The 21,709-nt window shown below is 38.0% G+C and overlaps 1 protein-coding gene across 1 annotated transcript in view; it reads left to right on the top strand.

The window, feature by feature from the left end:
* The window catches only part of SHPRH (SNF2 histone linker PHD RING helicase), an 86,844-nt gene extending 74,842 nt beyond the window's left edge, over nucleotides 1-12,002 (top strand). The window contains exon 31 of the transcript XR_004322045.1: nucleotides 11,513-12,002. The gene's annotated coding sequence lies outside the window, so the exon portion shown is untranslated. The remainder of the gene's footprint in view (nucleotides 1-11,512) is intronic.
* The last annotated feature ends 9,707 nt before the right edge of the window (nucleotides 12,003-21,709 follow it).

Here is a 21,709-nt window from a genome sequence, read left to right as displayed (position 1 = left end):
ATGCTAGCCTCTCCTATGAGCAAAATAGGAGGCTTTACCAAGAACCCTCCCCAGAGTTCAAGTCTATGGTATTGGCTACAGACGTTCACTAAAGGAATATAAGCTCATTGAAGGAAAGTCTTCTCCTAAAACTTTCCATAAAAGGAAAAAAAATCGTTGATTGGAAGTTTTGTTAACTAATGGTGTAAGAATAAACATACTGGCTGTTTTCTGTATCTTAGTAAATGACACTCCATCTTCCCCTTGCTCAAGCCGAAAACCTTGGGGTCATCCTAATGCCTTTTTCTTCTCTCACCCCTCACATCTGGTCCATCAGTCTACCCTCAAAATACATCTGGACTACAACCACTTTATATCACCTCTCCAACTGCCACCTAGCCTCTGCCATAATCACTCCCACTGGGTTATTTGACAGCCTCCTCACATCTTTTCCTACACAGCCATCAGTATGATTCTTTTAAGACAGGGCACACAGTGTCCTACCTCTGTGCAAATTCTCTCATGAGTATTCAGCTCACTCAGGGAGAAACCTAGTCCTCATAAGGGCTGGAAGGCCCAAGCCGATGTGGGCCCCTGTGACCTCTCTGTCCTCATCACCCATACTCCCCATCTATCCCTCCCTTCCATCCTCAGGATGCTTTTTGTACCTGGAACTTGCCAAGCAGGCTTTCTTGGAGCCTTTGAAATGACTCTTCCCTCTGTGTGCAATGCTTTTGCCCCAGGTACTCGCATAGCCCACTGCCTCATGTCCTTTGTGCCTCTGCTCCAGTTTCAACGTTATCAGTGAGGCCCACTGGAGAATCCGACACAAAATTGCACCCTTCCCTTCTACCACTGTCATTCTAGCGCCTTTATTGCCTTCTTTTCTCCAAACTCTCATCCCCATCTGATATATATTCATTTTGTACATTTTCTCTGTCTTCCTCAATGGAAAATCAACTCCCTAAGAGCTGAAATTTTATTTTGTTTACTGCTATAGCCCAGCACCTGATAAAGATCTCAATAGAAACTTGTTGAAATTGTGAATGAATAAAATCTCATCTTACCCAGTTGTAGGTGGAGTAGGACTAGTGCTGTTCTAAAGATTCTCTGTAGAAACTGTATTTTACCTGAAACTTTTATAATACTGTAATGTACATCAACTATACCTCAATAAAAGAAAAGCTGGTTTTTTTTAACAAAATAATATTAAAAGCTTGTAATTTACCTCATTTTTCCATAAAGTAGAATGTGGGATACATTTTTGGTATCTATGGATTCCAGTTTTTTGGGCTAATTGCTACTAATCAAGGCTTTGCCTCATAATCACAGCTTCAGCTTCAGCTCTGATGTTTATAAGTGACCCCCTAATTTTTATTTCTACTCCTTACATCTCTTTCCACCCATAAACCTTTATTTCTAAACTGGCCTTATAATACATCCAGCAGCACCTACGTTTGGAGTAAGGCCATCTGACCCCTTGACTTGATCTGACTTTGTCATTAGCAAGCTGGGTCTCCTTGAAGGGAATGTTTATTCTCTCAGCTTCCTTATGTGTGAAACAGAGAGTTGGGGTAGCTCAGTAGCTCTCAGCGACATATTGATGGATTTTGACCACTTGAGAGAGAGTTGGGATGAGATGAGACTTATGCTTAACCAAAGTCTTTATTTTCTCTATTCCGGCTGGACAGTCTAAAGCTGCCTGTGGGTGAAAATATTAGTCATACGTGGAGAAAAGTCACTGGAGTCGATCGTCCCTGGCTATTCTAGCTCTCAAATTCCGTGTCTCCATTACAAGCAAGAGCTTCATCTTCATCACCCTGCTTGCTTTCCAAGTTCTCCTCCTCTCTCACCATTCAGCAAGGCTGCAGGCACTCTAAATACTTTTTCTTTATTCCTCTCTCCGTATATCCATTCTGTTAATTTTATGTGCAAAAGGTACCTCTCAAATACTCATCGTTATTCAAATTCACATCTTTATTCCTTCTCATCTCAACTTCCTCCATTCTTCCCATGACCATATTGGTGCTGAATTATAGCTCCAAACATGATCAGTGGATCCTCTTTTCCTGTTAAAGTTCCTCCACTTAGGGTTCAAAGCCCTTGGTGATAGAGTCCCAGGCTACCCTTCCACCCAGCTATACCCCGTCTTCCTCTCCAGCTCTGTCCGTATCAGTGGGCTCAGCGGTCTTCTCGCTTCTCATTGGTCTGTGGGGAGCCTGAACAGATTAGCAGGAGGAAGGAGAGTGAAGTCAGGACGTCTCTTCTTTCAGCTCCCTCCTTGCGGGATTCACAAGGACTGGCTTCTTTCCCTCACCAAAAATTACGTCTCCTATCCAATGGTTTTTTCCAGTTTCCTGAACTGTCCTTCTTCTCTCTTTTTCAGGCCTAAGTGTAGTAAACTTGCCCCAGCCCTGACTAGCCTCAGACAGCCCATCCTTTGTGATTTCTCTCCACTGTGCCTGATCATTTTTCAGTAGCTCCTTTGTTAAACCTTCTCCAGATTACCCAGCCTGAGTGTGTCTGCAGGTACCCTGGGATACGTCCACTTAGCCATTCTCTTCTGATGTCTAGTATTTTAACTACATTGATTATTCTAGGTGCTTAACGGACTGCTCTTCTGGAGTGAGCTCTAAGTGACATTCTTTGCCTTTGCACTTTTACCCTTCTTTTAATTCCCTAAGATGAAATAAAAATATCCTTACCCTCAGGACCAAGTGAAGTTTGTCCTAGGTATACAAGGCTGGTTCAACACTCAAGAATCAATGAATGTAATCCAACACATCGACAGGCTAAAGAAAAGTCACATGATCATATCAAGAGATGCTGAAAAAGCATTTGATAAATTCTAACACCCATTTATGATTTAAAAAAAAAAAAACTCTGCAAACTAGGAATAGAGGGAAACTTCATCAACTTGATAAAGAATATCTACAAAGAACCTGCAGTTAACATCATACTTAATGGTGAGAAACTCAAAGCTTTACCACTAAAATCGGGAACAAGGCAAGAGTATGCCCTGTCACCACTGCTTATCAACATAATCATACTGGAAGTTCTAACTAATGCAGTATGACAAGAAAAGGAAATAAAATGTATACAGATTTAGGTAAAATCTAACAAAACATATACAAAATCTATATGTGGAAAATGATAAAACTCTGACAGATGAAGTCAAAGAGCTACTCAGTAGATAAAGAGATATTTCATGTTCATGGAGAGGAAGACAAAATATTGTCAAGATGCCAGTTCTTTCCAACTGGATCACATAGATTCAGTGCAATCCCAATCGAAGTTCCAGAAAGTCATTTTATGGATAGTGACAAACTGATTCCCTTACCTGGCATTTCCTCAGAAAGGCAGATATGATTGTCCCTTTCATTCTCTCCCAGTGATAAAATTTAGAGATTTTACAGAGACTTTCTGTAGTATATCTTTCCCAGATTCCCATTAAGGAAGTTTTTCTGAAGACACTCCCCTACCAGACAATCTCATTTCAAGTCCTTCAGTTAAATTTGCTTCAACTACAGAGCAACTTAATTTTATGATCCTTAGATTTCTGACTTTAAAGAGAAATCAAGAAGCCAACAAAAGAGAAAGTGCAAATGCCAGTCATGTTTTTTTTCTTTTTAAGTGACGTTTGCATCACACCTAACAGGGGCTCACTATCCTGATTTATCTTATACTTTGGGTAGGAATATCCTATATCACTGATTCTCAAACTATAGCATTATTGCCTGTATCAGAATCCCCTGAAGGGCTTGTTAAAACACAGAATGCTCAGCCCTGCCCCTAGAGTTTCTGATGCAGTAGGTTTGGGTGGGTCCTGAAAATTTCTAGTAAGTTCCCAAATGATGCTGATCCTGCTGGTAAAGAGACCACACTTTGAGAACTGCGGCTCTGTGTGTGCAGTGCCTGCAGAAACTCCCCAACGGTGCGTCTCCTTTTTCATTATGAAGACCTGAGGTTGGTCAGAGATATAATGTGTCAACTTTCCAGTGCTCTATGATGTTATATGATATTGAAATGATAAGCTGCACTTGTCTGCCATCCACTTAAAAGTCCACTTAAAGGGATCAGTGCATTGACCTTCCATCTGAATGAAATAACTACCACTTCAAATTGTCTGAGGAACCAACTTTAAACGAGGTTTAAAAAGTAGAGTAAGACAACTGTCCTATGCCTTGGGGCAAATACACTGGCCAGTTAAGTACAGGCTTCCCTGGAGAAACACTGAGTGAATGCTAGTCTGCTTATGTCAGAAAGCCCTACTACAAATTCCTTCACAGTCCAGTAAGAAGAAAAAGGATGACATGGAATCTGTAAACACGGTTGAAAATTAGCTGTGCTGTAATAATTTTGTGTAAAGATTTCTCTTAAGATTAGCAGCTAAATCACGAACACTACCACTAGATTATGTTTTGACCTGCAACATTGTCTTTGCAGAAATAAATGAAATCATCACGTGTTCCAAAGATTTGAGTCAGGTGGAAATTCCAAGAAGTTTTTTATTGCTGTTGTTTTAGGATTGTTGTTTTTACAAAGAACTCCCGGCCTTATAAATATGGATTTATTTGAAATACAGACATATGGGGGATTTTCCTCCTTGTAGAGGTATTCTGGACTGAAAGGACAATATGCACCAATCTCTCCTCAGGTGGTGGAGGCTCCCACCTTAACAGGTGGGACCATGGCCATCTGTAAAAGTCCACCAACTGGTTATACACACTATGCGTTTTAAACTTCTTTCAGGTCAATTAATGGCTTGGAAAACAGATAACAGATAGATTTGTTATCTATATATAAATCTATTAAAATAAACATTTGTCTTATTGGTTGAAAGTTAGAATAACTTATGAAAAATAAAGAAAGTGAGGGGAACAGACTTACCCACTTTTTGAATATCTGTGTGACAAGCACCTCTCAGGAGTTATAATTACGTGCAAGCCCTCTTTTCTATAAGCAGCATGGAAAATTCAATAATGTGGATAGGAATTCACAGTCCTTTGAAAGAGCCTAATCATTTAGTGATCTCTGTAGCTCCGCAGAATATCAGGCTCTGCTAAGAATGACACTATATATTAACAACTGCTTTCAAAGCACTGCCTGGAGGGAAATTGTTTTTTTTATCTTGATCATAACATTTAACATAAAATAATCAGGCAACCAATTGAAAAACACAAGGTTATTACAAATTAACTACTGAGAAGATACTTGAATTACTGTTACAGGCAACTTATTAGTTATCTAATGCTGAATAACAAATTCAAGATTTAATAACTCTTAAAAATGGCGATAATCTATTCATATCTGTCGTTATTTCTATGAATCAGGAGTTTGGTAACCATTCTCATTAAGTTGTATTCTGTCAACTGTAGGTGCACTTTAAGGCATGACTGATATATACTCTGTTTTTAATTTTGGCATGTAATCATTTACTATCTGCTTTATCCCACTAAAATGTAAGCTGTATTCAGGAATTTTCTGTGGAGTATTATTTGTACCTTATTCCCAGTAGTTAGAACAATATTTGGCAGGTCATCTTCAATAAATATTTGTTCAACAAGTGATGTTATGTTTGAAAATTCTCCCCCATTAAAAACATTTTAGAACTTGATCAAACTTTTTATTAAGAAAGAGAGTGATATCTCATGAAATAGATATGAGAGGCATTATTTAAGAATAAAAACAAACTATTATGATTCAAGATTTCTAACTTTCTCCTAAAAATATCTCTGATAATTCACTGTGGATGTTTATGTTTGTCCCCAAAATGATATTTCAAGAAGTCAATTGTAAGAGTGATTATTTCATTAGCAGATTTTTTTTAATTGTTGTAATCATCCTGACTGCCTAGACTGTACCTCCTTCTTCAGCTTTGAATAGAATTTAATGAACAAGAAACTAGAGGGGTGAGGTGCAAAAAACAAGACTCTCCTAAGACATTATATCCCTTTGAGTCTTTACTTTTGTTTGTTTTGTTTTTTGTTTTTGTTTTTGTTTTTAAGAGCTCAGTAATGGAGTCAGGGCAACTTTATTTCAAACCCAAGCTCCTGGACCTCTCAGCTGTGCGATGTTAAATTTTTGCCCTTTAGTCTTTCCTCATGAGTAGAAATGAAGATAATAATGTTACTTAGTGATATGGATAGAACTGTATCTCCCTCAAAATTCACATTTGAAGTTCTAGCCCCCAGACCTTAGAGTGTGACTGTATATGGAGACAGGGTCCTTAAGGAGGTAATTAATATATAATGAGGTTTTATGTGTTGGCCCTAACTTGATATGCCTGGTGTCCTTAAAAGAAGAAGAGCTTAGGACACAGGAGTGTGCACAGAAGGACGATCATGTGAAGGCAAAGGGAAGTCCAAGAAGAAATAAACCTACGGACACCTTTATCTTGAACTTCTAGGCTCCAAAGCAGTGAGAAAATAAAATTGTGTTGTTTAAGTTACCCAATCTGACCACAAACATGGTGGCTTAATACAACAGAGATGTATTCTCTCCCATTCTGGTAGCCAGAAGTTTGATAGCAGTTCCACTGGGGTGGAATGGATGTGCTGGCAGGGCTGCCCTCCTCGGGACGCTCTGGGGGAAAATCCCTTCCTTGTCTCTCGCAGCTCCTGACGCCGCTGGCCTCCCTTGGCTTATGGCTGCTTGACTCCAAGCTCCGCCTCAGTGACCATATGCCTTCACCTCTTCTGTCTGGGTCACATCTCCCTCTGCTTCTCTCTTATGATGACACCCGTGATTGCATTCAAGGCCTACCGGGTTAATCCAGATAATCTCCCCTTGTCAAGATCCTTCACTTAATCACTTTTATAAAGCCCTTTTTCCCATATAAGGTACCAGTTACAGATTCCAGGGATAAGGACCTGACATCTTTGAGAGACAATATTCAGTCTAGTAGGGGAATGTGTTCAGAAATGCAAGTTGCCTTCCTGTGACCCTCGCATTAGTACTGCTTAATGAACGCGATGTTCAGTGTACCTGCTCATGCTGAGATCAGGGGGAGCGGAAGAGTGGAAAAGAGAATGTTGAGCCTTAAAAACCATCACGGAATATTTTTATATAGTGACTTGAGTTTTGAGCTTTAGCTTCCTATTTTAAAAATTTTAGAATTTATATTTTGGAATGGAAATAAGTAAATTTGAATGTAAAAATAGGATACAGATCCAGCCAATAAATGTTGGCAGTGTTTAGGTGTTGTGCCAAATCTTGCTGTTCACGGTAACATTTTGCACACCAGAAATCCTCCTGTCTCCCCTTTCTCTGCCTGTCCTCCCACCTCGGGCGGCACAGAATGACAAGTAACTGTTAGACCAGCTGATGTTTGTGTCGGGAAAGCACTTGTGACCTCTAAATCCCTGGTGGCAAAAGGCCCAGAAAGGAAGAAGCAACTCTTAGAGTCTCACTTAACCCTTTTCTGCCACCCGTGGCCTCTTCCCTGGAATTGGAAACCACGAGGTGTATCCGTGTCCCCATTTGCCCAGCACATGAACGCACCTTTGGCTCTTCGAATGCTACCTAATGTGAACTCTCTGCCACTTTCAAAATGAGGTCAGAAGCTGCTGGTTCCTGTGCTGCCAATAATATCTGATAATAATAATGTCTCCCACTTGCTCTGGTATTTTATAGTAAGGAGCGCTCTGGTGCAGATTCTCCCTCCGAGACACTGGGAATACAGAAGTAGATGAGATAAGTTTTCACCCCGTAAGCATGAGTTGTAACACATGCAATCCCCGAAACTCAGGAAGGAAGGTGAGGGAGATATTATTATGCTTGTTCTCCCAATGAAAAAGCTGAGTGTTAAAAGCTTATTTTCCCAGAAAAGGATAAATTTGTGACTTTTCTACAGACATAAAAAATGAACATGCATGAAAGATTTTGTTTAACTCATTCAATGAGGGAACCCGGCAGATATTGTAGCCACTTCAAAAGAGAAGTCAAGAAGCACAAATTTATATAGAATAAAGGAAGGTTGGAGTTAATTACAAACAGAAGCAAAACTGTCGTCATCCCCTCCTCCTCCCCAATTAGGGGCAGAGGGAGATGGAGGAAAGTCATTAAAACTCATACGAGGCAGGACAGAATTTGTATGCCTGTTACTTACAACATACAGAGTTGTCAAATAACTAAAGGATGTACGGACAGTACACAGGGTTTCCCAAATAGGGCCTGCGTGTGAATCCTAGACTCTCTGGCACCAAATTTAGAGACCTCCTGTCTACACAATCAGTCCTGCTTTGTCTTGAAATGCTCACTGAAGCAGCCAATAAAGCAGGATGTAGCTGAACCCAACTCTCAGGGAGACTTCCCAGACCTCCCCTCCTCCCAGGACACAACTCCCCAGTGAAGCCAGCTTTGGAATTTGCTCAAACGCATACTGCTGCTCACTGTGGTTGGAATGGCAGCTTGAATTGGAATGAAAAGCAACTATTTGTTTCCTTCCAGATTCAGATGGCAAGAGCATAAGAGAGGTCAAAGTTGCCAAAATGTAAGCTCAAACAGGGGCTTAAGTTAGGGACCTGGGCTACTCATAACTATGGGGAAGAAAACAGTCAGCCCAGAATAATAAAACCATAGCAGTTAATGAAAATGTAACAGCTACTGTTCTGGATGTTCCTTACTAGAAATAATAGAAAGGCACCACAGTCTCAGATTATGTGCTTGTGTTTTAAATTGTATTCATTTGATGCTTTAGATTTACTAGACTATAAAAAGGGGAGGACCTTAACAAAAAAGATAGTGACAGTAACAACTTTGCCCTCCACTAATGACCTAGAAATTTGGCAACTTAAAAAGAAACAAATAATCATTTCAGTGTAGACTCTCTCAGAAATCTAGGACATCTTCATGCCTTGGTCCCTTTGGGCTTTTCCCTTGGAAAGAATGCTATGCCTCTTTTTTTAAGTTGTCTTTATGCTCTAAGCCATTTAAAATCTTATTCATAAGCTAAATGACTTTAAAAAACTACACCTATCTTTGCACCAGATCACAAAATGTTGCCTTTTTTATAAGGGCCTTATTGTTTTTTCTGGGTTTTTTTTGGTTGTTGTTGTAATTGTTGTTATTTGTCTTTTAAAAAATCTTCCATTTCTTTTCCAAGGATCAGTTTCAGCTTAAAGATGTTTATCTTAAGTAAAAATAGTGAAGGTTATTGAATAATAAATGTTCTTAAGGAATAAATGTGAAGACCCCCAAATTAAGGTCCAAAGCAAGGAAAGGAGGTAAAATGAAGAGAGTAATGAAACAAAGAGGTGGAGCTACAGGCGATAGCCCTGAGAGATTTGTTTTAAATTATAGTCACACAACAGTGAGCGGAGAAGAGATGAACTAATTTGTCAACAAGATGAAAGAAGAAAACCACTCATACAAAGAAATGCTTTGTAGCATCATGGAACCATTGCCAGAAACTCATGGTTCAGATTACTCCTGTGGATAAGTAGTAAGTAAAAAAGATTATCACAAAAGATTTTAATACAATCTGTTTAGCAACAATTTTCCAATAATACGTCATGAGTAATTCTTCAATACGCGGTATCCTACTGAGTGCAGGTCCTGCTTCCTGACAACTAGCCACTTAACAAGTCGCTGAAGGCAGCAGGAAGCAGCAGCCAAAGATGCTAGTCGTCAACGTTACCTTTCTAAAAATACTTTGATCACATCATTTCCCTACTTAAAAACCTTTGCTAGCTCCTTGTTGACAATGGAAATGTCCCAAACTCCTGAACAGGGCACAATTGTTCTTTATTAGCTGCCCCAGCTCGATGTGCCTAACCTACCTCAGTCATTGCTGTGAACAGTATTGCGCCTCCCCAACCAAATTCATGTGTTGGAGCCCTAATGAAGCCCCCAGTATGATGGTATTTGAAGACAGGACCTGTGGGTGGTAATTAGGGTTAGATGAGGTCATGAGATTGGGGCCCTCATGCTGGGATTATTATCCTTATGAGAAGAGGCACCAGAGAGCACCCTCCACCCTTCCTCTGCTTTTGGCATGCACCAGGGAAAGGCCACATGAGGACACAGAAGGCTGCCATCTGCAAACCAGCAGGAGAGCCCTCACCAGAAACTGAGTCAGCTGGCATCTTGATCTTGGACTTCCCAGCCTTCAGAACCATGAGAAATTAATATTTGTTGTTTAAGCCACCAGTCTGACTATGGTATTTTGTTGTGACAACCCAAGCAGACTAAGACAGCCACTTTCTCTTAACAAAACTCTAGTTAACACTGAACTTGTTATCCTGTAACACCTAGAATGCTCTCCTTCCCCTTCTCTGTCTTTTCTGTCTTTTTAATAACAAGGGCTATTGCAAAATGATAGCTCACCACTGTCATTTTCATCCAGATGGCTAAAAATATGTGTTGCTTACTGAAGGAGCTATACCATTAAACTCGAGGGATATATTATAACATATTAGCATTTATCCATGCATTTCTTTGGCAACCTAGTCTTATATGTGTCTACTTTTTTATGGCTAATCTTGGTCATGTTAAACATGTTATTCTGAAGATTTCTTCTTTGGTTAACTTTTAACCAAAACTTCTGCATCCATTTTTCTTATTTTCAAGCCCCAACCTAAGTAGTACTTCATCTAAAAAAAATTTCCCCTTTACCTGTACTTACATGGCTCTTCTTTTACGTTGTGTTCATAGTACATGCATTACGCTATTTGACCTGTTTGCATAGCTGCGTCCTTTAGGCTGGGTGGGTCTGCCGTGCATCCCTTTATATCCGTGGCGGTAGTACAGAGTCAGACACATAGCTGTTGTTCCACACCTGATATTCTTAGGGCCGAACGCCAGTCTAATGAGATTTAACACCGCACAGAGTTTGGTCTTACTCACTCATTCTTTCAGTCAACCAACTTAATTGAGCATTTACCATGTGCCAGGTACCTATTATGTGCCAGATTCTGAGAAAACAGAGACTAATAAAACGTAGTCCCTGCATATAATCCAGAAAAATGAAATCATCTCAGCTTAGTTGCACATGAGAGAGGGTTTTCTAAGACACTCATGGATATAGTTTGATGGAAAAAATAGGAAAATAGAGGCAAAATGTTCTGCACTTCTTAAGTGCTCTTACACGGACATAAAAATACTGTTTCAGAGAGAAATGCAGGACCTCATATATTCTGAACATAGAGTTTGCACCCTGAAACACAAAAGTAATTTTTCAACACCTTCTGTGTGACGAGCAGTCTCTGTGCTAGATGCTATGAATACAAAAATCAGACACAATATCTACCCTTAAGTATACTTCTAATTCGTCAATGATAAATGTCTGTTTCAGAAATAATTTTAGCAGTGTAGGAGGTTATATTAACATACAATTTAAATTTAGGTTATAAAAAGGCTAAATGTTGTTTGAAGATTAACGATAGTTAAACAAAGATCTACTTTAGACACCATTAATGTGCCTGCAAAATACATTTATTTTTACCACTCAGAACACAAATAGAATTCCTCCTAACATTCAAAAGCAGTTTCATTATTTCATGTCACTCAAACTCATGCTGCTTTTTTCTAGTTACAGTGTTCACAACCTGCAGAGCTGACGGACCATGCCCACCAAAACCTGCACAACTTTTTATATTGAGTTTGGAATCAGAACATCAATTAGAAGCAAATTCTGTAAATGTCTATTATCACGTCCTCATTCTAACTGGCATCCTGCTACTAGTCGTGATCTTCACTATGGTTGAGCTTTTATTTTTTTGTTTTTTGTTTTTGTTTCTGTATTTGTATTACAAATGTCTTTCATTATTTGAAAATGAAGGAACTCCCACATTTCCTTTTCAAACACAGACAATTTTATTTCTAAATTGATATTATTATCCCCAGTCATTAATTTGACTACATGGGTAAATGATTCTGAATGTAGTCATGATGTATACTTTATAGTACAAGTTAGACCCTATGTTCACAGCAGAGAACATGCCTGAAAAAAGCACATTAAGTTGCAGTGTTGAAAATTTATTTTGATTTTCCCATAGAAACAATGTTATAATTGAGTTTCCAAACAGAGGCCCCATACCCAAATTCTATAAATGATGCTGAATGTCATATTAAATAACAATAAATAGTATATTATTTGAACAGTGTAATTTTTCCAAAGCACATATAGATCAATGAGAAAAATGCAAAAAGTAACCATCAAGAGAAAATTGTACTTAATATGACAGGCTAATTAGGTGCGATCAAAGTGTTAGTCTTTTGCTCTTAAGATTTTCTCTTTATCACTGGTTTTGAAAAAAACGTATTTATTTTGACTTGATGTTGTTTCTTCATGTTTCTTGCACTTGTGGATTTTAGTTTTCAAATTGGAAGAAATTTGGCCATTATTTCTTAATTATTTTTGCATTCATCCCACTCACCCTCTTGTGCTTGAGTGCCCCAGCCACACCTACATTAGGCCGCTTGCAGTTGTATCACAGCGCTCGAGTTTTTTTTTTAATTTTTTAAATGTGTTTCTGTCTCTATGTTTCATTTTGGATCGTTTCTGTTGCTACCTCTTCAAATTCACTAATCTTTTCTTCTGCAATGTCTAATCTGCTGTTACTCTTATCCAGTGTATTTCTTATTTCACTGATTGTAGTTTCCATCTCTATAATTTCCATTTGGACCTTTTGATCTCTTCCATGTCTCTACTTGACATTTATAAGCATGGAATACATTTATAGTCACTTTAGATGTCTTTGTCTGCCATTTCTGACACACGTCAGTTCTGTATCAGCTTTAATTAATTGATTATCCACTTAATTATGGGTCACGTTTTCACGCTTCTTTCCATGCCTGGTAATCTTTAATTGGATAAGGGGCATTTTGAACTTTACCTTCTTGAGTATTCTAATTTTTACTTACAAACTTTTTTTATTCTTACAAATATTCTTGAGCTTTCTTCTGAGATGCAATTAAATTACTTGGCAACAGTGTTATCTTTTAGAGCCTTGCCTTTATGGTTTCTTATGCAGGTCTGAAGCAGTCCTAGGTACTACTGAGGCAAACTTTCCCAAGTACTCTGTCCAGTGTCCCATGAACTGTGAGAATTTCCTGTCTGACTGGTGGGAATGGACACTGTTCTCAGCCCTTGGGCGTATCAGGCACTGTTCTTTCTAATCCTTTTATATTTCCTCGAGGCCTAAGGTAGTTTCCTCACATGTGAACACTGATCTGTACTCAGCTTAATACTTAAGAGTTACTCTCTGACAGTCTCTGGGGTATTTTGTTGATGCAACTTTCTTCTCTTTGATACTCTGTTCTGTGAACACTGGCCACTTTGGCTCCCCCAGACCCTTAGTTCACTTCATCAACTCACAGAGTCTTCTTGGCTCCACCAAAAATCTCCATCCTTGTGCCATGACCTGAAAATGCTCTCAAGGTAGTAAACTGAAACAATCACAGGGCTCACCTTATTCATTTCTTGTCTCCGAAGGATCACTCTCCTGCATTGTCTTATGCCTTCTGTCTAGAAAACCATTGCTTTATAAATTATTTTACTTTTTGTTTGTTTCTTACAAGAGCTTAAATCCAGCTCTTGTTTTTCCATCTTGCCAGAAAACAGGTATCTCTGTCATAGAGTTTTACAGAAAAAAAAGATTGTTGTTGAGGCTTATTTATCCTTTCGAGATTTTTAAAACATTTCTCCCTTATTATTATTCTTATACATAACATGTGTTCTATTGTGACCAAAAAATTGGACGACATCAGGAAGCATCAATCCAATCTGGATACCAGAACATAACAATGGGCATCAAATAAGTTTAACTCATTTGACTAAACACAACTGTTATCTTCTGAAACATTGTTACAAATGGATAAATAGAAAAGTTTTTCAGATTTCAATTCCCTTTCTAATCAGGAAGAAACATTACTAATATGGTGGAATGACATCTACTCAGCTACATTCCTTATTTTCAAGTTAAATTCTTCATCTGGGTTCAGATCATTACACAAGAAAACGTTGAGGATCTGGAATATTACATATGAAAAATTCAACATTAAATTTATTGTGTCATACTTATTTATTTCTTTTAGTCAAATTTTAGGCCTATTTGAAAACTGCTGTGGTGTCCTTCACATAATGCCAGGTTTGAAGTCATATGCAAAACCCTACTAGTGAAGAGAACAAAGAAGAGAACAGACAAGAACCTCATCATAGATGAAGTTCTATAGTAGAAGAAATACCTAAATCCAATTTGGGGAGATTAAGAAAGTAGAATAAGAACTGGAATCTAAACAATGAGCCAGAATTAGCCAGATTTTGGCAGAGTTTGGGGAAAGAGGGAAATGGTGGGTCAGAAAGAAGAGTATTTGCAAAGCTCACGGCAGATAGTATTCAGGGTTAAGTATCGAGTTTGGAGGGCTGAGGGCAGGTAATGGTGAAAGGTAAGACTGGAGAGGCAAATGGGACCAAATCACAGAGGAACGGCCCACTTACTGAGCCTTAATTTCTAAACTTAATTTCTAAATTTCCATATATGTATAGACTCTTCATTTATTCTCCATCACAAACATGCTTAGAAAGTGTATTGTCATTTTTATAAAAGAGAAATTAAGGCTCAAAGTAAAGTGATTTTGCTAGCATTTACTTCATAAACGTATTCTATATTCTGTTCATAAGACTGTCCCCTTGATGCTAAAATGCTAGGGAGTTGAGGAAGGAATGTTGACAGCAGGTGTTCTCTTGCTTTTCATTCTGCAACTCACAAGTCATTCCTAAGCCACAGATTTCCACACGCTTCTGCATAACCCATTAGGAAATTCATCTTTGACTCTTGTAGGATTTAGACCTTAGACTGGTTCCCAAGGGGGTCGTTGGCAGAAATAAAAAGTGACTCATTCGACAGAATTAGGATCCTGAGATTCTTGCTTCTATTTTTAAAGGTATTAGACCCAGAGAATTCAAGTTATAATGACAACTTCATGGGTAAGTTAACTGAGTAAGAATGACAAGCCAGAATTTCCCTGGAGTGTAAATTGCATAGTCACAAAACTTGGCAAAGTGAAGAGCAAAGCTAGTACAATGGTTGAGTAATGTGGTGACCTGTCTGTCCTCTCCATAAGAGTCACCAGGTTACCAGCTATGACATATGCTAAGTTAAGTCCAGATAAAAGGGGCTTTTAAGTAACATAAAATTAACATGGACTCTGTCTGGGCCTTTGTATTTATTGTCATTTTTTCAAGGGTCCTTTCTTCAGCCTTATGAAACAATACCAAAGACACTGTAAATTAATATGTATCACAAGAGGATTCCTGTTTGGTTTGTTTTTTTGTTTTTTTTTTTTTTTTGGATGTCAAGTAGAATTTTTATTTCAGACAAAAATTTATGCCAAGTATTTATACTTGACTATGTGCTTTTTTAAACATTAAAAAAGTTTTTTTTCTAATGGAGATATTGGGAATTGAGCCCAGGACCTTATGCTTGCTAAACAGGTACTTTACCCCCATCCCCAGGATTCCTGATTTTTGATCAACTATAACCCATGCCTTTATGACTTCTCAGTTCTTTCTAGGTGCCTTCAAATTCAGAAGGATAAAACACTACTGAAAATAATGAATGAAAAAACATCCAGAAAATAAATCCATATGTTTAGGTTTGTTGAGTTTTCTTATGTGATCTATACTCCATTTCACATTTCAAATATTATCACAGTTCTGCTGTTAGCAAACTGGTAAGCTTCCCACTGGGGTTGGGGGTGGGAAAAGAAATTAAAATTATATTCTGCCTTAAAACAAATGTGACTACGTGACACTGCATTTCAGTTAAAAATTAATGGGTGGGTGGGAAGGGTACAGCTCAAGTGGTAGAGCACATGCTTAGCAGGCACGAGGTCCTGGGTTCAATCCTCAGTACCTCCTTTAAAAATAAATAAACCTAATTATCTCCCCCTCCCCACCAAAGTAAAATAATTAAATAATACAATAATGAATAAAAAATATATTTTTAAAATAATGGGCATAATAGAACTTCCTCAAAATTGGGCTGGAAATCTATCTTAAACCACTTAAATTGGGAAAAAAATCATTTATTTTCTTTAGTAACTGGACAGTCCATCATAGGTCAGCTGTGAACAGATTCAGGAGACCATGCAATGTCATCATCTTTCTGTGTCCATCTCTTTCCTTTGTGTTGTCCTCATTCTTAGTCAGGCTCTTTCTAAGTGCTGGCAAAGATGGTGTCTTGTCGCTCTAGGCTCCATTATCCTTATGGCTGCAGATCCTAGTAAAAGGGAGCACCTCTCCTCTTGACAGAATCACCCACCCATCCTTGAACTGTGTGCAAGGGCATGAAGGACTCTTGACTAATCTGGCTTAGGTACATACTACCTTGAATTTGAATAAATGAGGAGTGGGTAATGGGCTGGTTCTTGAGAAGGAAAATGTACAGAGTGAGTAAAAAAAAAAATTAAATACATAAATAAATTGCTGATAATCCTATAAAAAATCAAATCAAATAAAGGAAAACTTTCTTTATTAATAGCTAAAAATATATAAGCATCTTCAGAAAATGATCGTCTGCAATACTGTCCATACACTTGAAGAACGTGTTATAATGTTGTTAGAAGGAAAAAGATTGTTTCTCCCTTCTACCAACAGATTGTTTAAAATTACAAAACAAAACAAAAAATATCCCAGTACACTGTATTAAAACATATTTATAAATGACATAGTTCATTTAGATTCAAATGACTATTAACATGTTATTTGCAGTGAAAACAAAAACAAAAACACTTTGCTCAGAATATATCTTAATAGAAGTTAATTGGCTGGCAGCAGGCAAAGAAGAAAAATCAAGTAAAAATCATAATGACATTTTGGGAACTGACTAAATTAAGAGACTAGTCTCTGTTTCTGAAACCTATATATCATGCTATATGACCAAAACCTGGTTCAGAATTTTTGCTGAAAATTCTTAGGATCATTCAAAACTTTCCTTACATTAGATACTTTTAATAAAATATTGACAAATATATCTTTATTCATAGCTTAGGGGGAAAGCATTTATTCCATTATTGTTACATAAATAAATGTTTACTCTTAATTATTGTTCTTTTAGCCAACTTTGAGAGTGGAGACAGGAGAGGCAGGAGTGGGGTGAGGGGAGGGAGGGAGGGCTACAAAGACAGAAAACAGCAAGTATTTCATGTTAGATGAAAGAGAGAGAGAAGAAAAGAAAAAGAAAAGAGAGGAAGAAAGATTGCTTTGTGAAAAAGCTGGCACAGTATCAGACCATAAACAAAATGCCTTCCAGAACAGATTGTATAAAAGGCATTTCACAAGTTAAACAATCCCCTAACCGTCAAGGTTGTGAAAGAGACCAGAGACTAAAACAGGAAGCAGCCTCTCTTCTTTCTGTGTTGGTTAAGGCAGAAATTCACAGTATCTCTGGGGCAGAATCTCAATCTCATCATGAGTTTGATTCCGTGATATCCTTTCTAACATCCCGTTCCTTTTAGGAGTGTGATGTACTATCTATTTCTTATGAAATTAAAGGTAATTTTATTTTAAACACATTTTATTCCATCTTCTAATTTAATTGGGCTATACCCTCCCCAAACAGAAAGTGAGGTTCATAGAGTTAGAAGATGATTGCTGTCTAGAAAGGAACTGATCTGTAAAGGTGGGCTTTCCCATCCACTTCCAACTTCTCCGCTGGGTAGACCTAAACTAGTTCAAGTGTAATTTCCCTCTCCTGAGCTTTTCTAGACAAAGACTGGTTTCTGGATCAGGGCCATGACCTATGAATACTACTGCATCCTCTGGAATGTTTTACACATGTAGGCTTTGATCATTACATATTGTCTTTTATTTGAACAGTTCTGAGCAAATGACAGTTGGTGTTTAGATATTTAAAAAGCCACAATACCTCTTCACAGAGCAGCTTATGGTATTATTAAGAGAAATTTGACTGACAGTGGAGAAAGCAAGAAAAGTAAGTGCCTAGTAATTAGATGTCTGCACATGCTAGTTTGTCTTGAATAATTATTAACAGTGCCCCCCTTTTACTCTCAAGAGTTCTGGCATGAAAGATAAAATATATAGTCACTCTACAAACAACCCTACAGATTTAATATATCATAACACGTTATGAAAGCAGATCAACAAACCAAAGAAGTCTACCTGGCATTACTCCTTGAGGCTATTTAGATTTCACTGACCAAACACAATAAAGTCACTTGTATTAATCAGGATTCTCCAGAGAAATAGAACCAACAGGCACCATATAAATTTTTTATTATAAAAATGTATTCTAATTTTATCTAGTATATAACATTATATATATATAATTTATTATAAATTATATCTATATAAAATACATATAATCAATTATATATAAACTTCTGATTATACACACACACACACACACACACACACACATACACACATATATAACAGACAGAGAGATTTATTTTAAGGAATTGCCTCATGCAATTTTGGAGGCTGGCAAGTCTAAAATCTGCAAAGCAGGCCAGCAAGCTAGAAGCCTATTTGCCGGCAGAATTGCCTTTCTCCCTAAGAGGTCAGTCTTTTTCTACTGAGGCCTTCAACTGATTGGATGAGGCCCACCCACATTAAGGAAAGTAATCTGCTTTACTTAAAGTCTACTGATTTAAATGTTAATCTCCTCTTAAAAATGCCTGCACAGAAATGTCTAGAATAATGTTTGACCAAATATGAAGGTAGTGTATCTTAGCCAAGTTGCCACATGAAATTAACCATCACAGTCATGTCCCTAATGTAATGCTGCTTTGGTCCTGTCCACACCTTCAAAGCCCAATTAACAATAGTCAAAGGCCAGGAAGTATTTATAGCTGAGGGAGTCTATTTGTATGTAATAAAAACAAAATACTTATGGAGAATTATTTGAAATTAGTAACACAAAGCAGAATTCTTTCCTAAAATAGAAAAATAAAATAAAATTCAATTAATTAATTCCCTTGAGATTTTGTCCAGGTTTCCTGTCCTATATTGTGGAGGTCACCACTTCTAGGAAAATAGTCATGCCAATTCATTCTTTGCAACTGAAGTATACAATAATAAGATGTACGTAAATAAGATAGTCAAAGGTTACATTGACTCATTCAGACTTGTGGCTTCCAACCTAAATAAGAGAATGTGTGGTTGATTTATTTCAGAAAAATGTCAGGAAACAGTTTCTTTAACTTGGAAATGCAAAATGTTTTTTGTAAACCTTACTTCAAAAGATATGGAAGTGAGTTTCACCACTGGAACATACTTTCTATTTTTTTAACTTTTAATTTTTGTTTTTTCTTTTAGGGGGTGGTAATTATTTTGTTTTTTTCTTTTAGGGGGTGGTTTATTTATATTTAATGGAGGTACTGGGGACTGAACCCAGGATGTTGTGCATGCTAGACATGCACCCTACCACTGAGCTATACTCTACCACCTACTTTCTATTTTAAATCAAGGATAGTTTCTCAGTGCTCAGTAGCTGTTATTCTGACCAGTTAGAAGGGCAATCCTGGAGTAGAATGGTGACCAGATGGTCACTGTCCCAATAGGCTCTCCAGTGGCCAGAATATCTGAACCCCAAACCCCATATGGGCTGACATACAGGCTGACAACAGCACAGGTACTTTAAGTAGAAACTTGAGACCTGCTGACACAGAAAACCCTCCGGTGTTTATTTTTCTTTCAGAAAAATAGAAATATATATATATATATATTTTTAAAGACATCAAGACATTTACAAAGTGAACTTAATATAAATTATCTCTCTTTAAATGTAAGACGTCACCCTGAGAAACTAAGTGTTCTTTACAAATGAAGTAAAGATGATTTCTGGAAATGAGAACAAAGTATCATTTGTGGTGAATAATTTATATTTGCATTTTATTCCTGGAAGTAAATAATTATTTTAATACTTTTATCTCTTGAATTTTAGATCCGTGAAAAATGTGAAATTTTTATTCAGTGATCTTTTCTTCCTGCTATGCTGAGAATATTCTAAATAAAGATTATTGTTCATTCATTTGTTCCTTCAATATATTTTTAAAACTCTATACTAGCATTGTGAGATATGCTGCAGGTCGGTGAGGAATGAGACACCACTTCTCACCTCAAGGAGCTCCTGTGTCAGCTGGGGAGGCAGGCAGGTAGACACCAAGTGTAGGTGTCATGGACCTAGAAGGACAACACACAAGGGAGGGACAAGCCTTCTTCAGAGAGAAGAGATAACTGACAGTATCAGCCAATAAGAAAGAGGTAAATTCTCTAAATTCCTGCTCTGTGTCCAGCACAAGACACCACCATCCTTTGTCGAGTGTTGCCCTCAGTAGTGGAAACCCTGAACCAAGTTGAAGAAATGTTGACCTCATGGTTCTTTGCAGATGGCAGGCAATGGGCTGCATGGAACATGGAATGGAGAAGACAGGGCACCTCTCACCAAGCCTGACTGGCAGTGAGAACGGAAGCTCCAAAGTGGGGCTCCTGCCTGGAGAGTGAGCTTCAGGGAACCCGGAGCACATCTTCCAACAGCTGTCAAACTCAAGGGCTACTGCCCCCATTCTCCTGGCTCAACCATTCTCCATTTGAGGGCTGCTAAACAGCCTGGGCTCATTTACCTACTTATTTACATTTATTGGTCGTACGCTGTTGCCTACTTCCAGAGAGAATTTGGGAATTTGCAAATTAGGTAATTAAGGAGGTAGTGAACAGTTTAACCTAGTTTTATGCAATTGAGCGTTAAATTTAGCTCTGTTCTCACTGACAGTCAAGCAGCATGGTGGAGGGTCGGAGGAGAAAGAAAGAAGACGGGAGAGGGTCAACAAAATGAGTTCACATAGGTTTACCAGTAGATAAAAAGGAAAATCAGCAATTCAGAAATGTCTTCTCTAGGACAAAATCCTAAGAGGGATTTTGAATATTTCTACAAAGGGGATTATATAAGTAAAAGTTGTGCAAAGGATGCAGCTACATACATGCAGCTTTCACGTGTATGTGTGTTGTGTGTATGTGTGGGGGGGTTATGAAAGCTGAAGGCAAATTGCTGAAGCAATTAAAGACCTTAAAAGGTCTTTCTATATGGAGCCCCCATAGTGATAATGGTTCCCATTTATTATACGTTGACACTGTTCTAGAGCTTTATCCGTGTTTTCTCCAATAACATTGTGAGATAAATGCTACTGTTCTTCCACAAGTTACTTAGAAGGGAACTGAGAGAGACCAAGGAACTTGGGCAAGTTGTAAAGCTAAGATGTGGGTCCGGGGATCCCTGATCTAAATTCTGTTCTTTCCGCTCTCCCCACCCAGGCATGTAGAATTCTGTTGATCCGACATATAGAAGTAGAACACTCTGGAAAATGCTAATTATCATGTCCCTACCTCTCCAATAACTATCGTCTGAGTCCAGCTTTTGACACAATCAGAAGAACAAGAAATTTAGGGTCGACGTTGTCGACAAAAATCTGCAACACTGATATTTTGCAAAAGAAAATTCAAGTGTTCTCTACACCAGGTCTGTAAAAAGCCTAGCTGAATTTCTTTAAAAAATGAAAAATTAGAGACAGATATACACTTTCCAAGATAAGGAGTAAATCATCCCTTCCCACAGATGTGTGCCGTGGGGCTGGTCAGGATCAGGGCCAGAGCTTTTCTTCCGAAGCAGGTTGATGCTCCAGATTGCGCACAATAAAGCTTGAAAGCGACACGCGTCAGAACAGACTCAATTTGAATCAACAAGGAGAAAAGGAAAAGAACTAG

This window comes from Camelus ferus, chromosome 8, assembly GCF_009834535.1.
Source record: "Camelus ferus isolate YT-003-E chromosome 8, BCGSAC_Cfer_1.0, whole genome shotgun sequence".
NCBI classification, from domain to species: Eukaryota; Metazoa; Chordata; class Mammalia; order Artiodactyla; family Camelidae; genus Camelus; species Camelus ferus.
The sequence above is the reverse complement of the archived record's forward strand: the minus strand, read 5'-3'. Positions and strand labels throughout refer to the sequence as shown.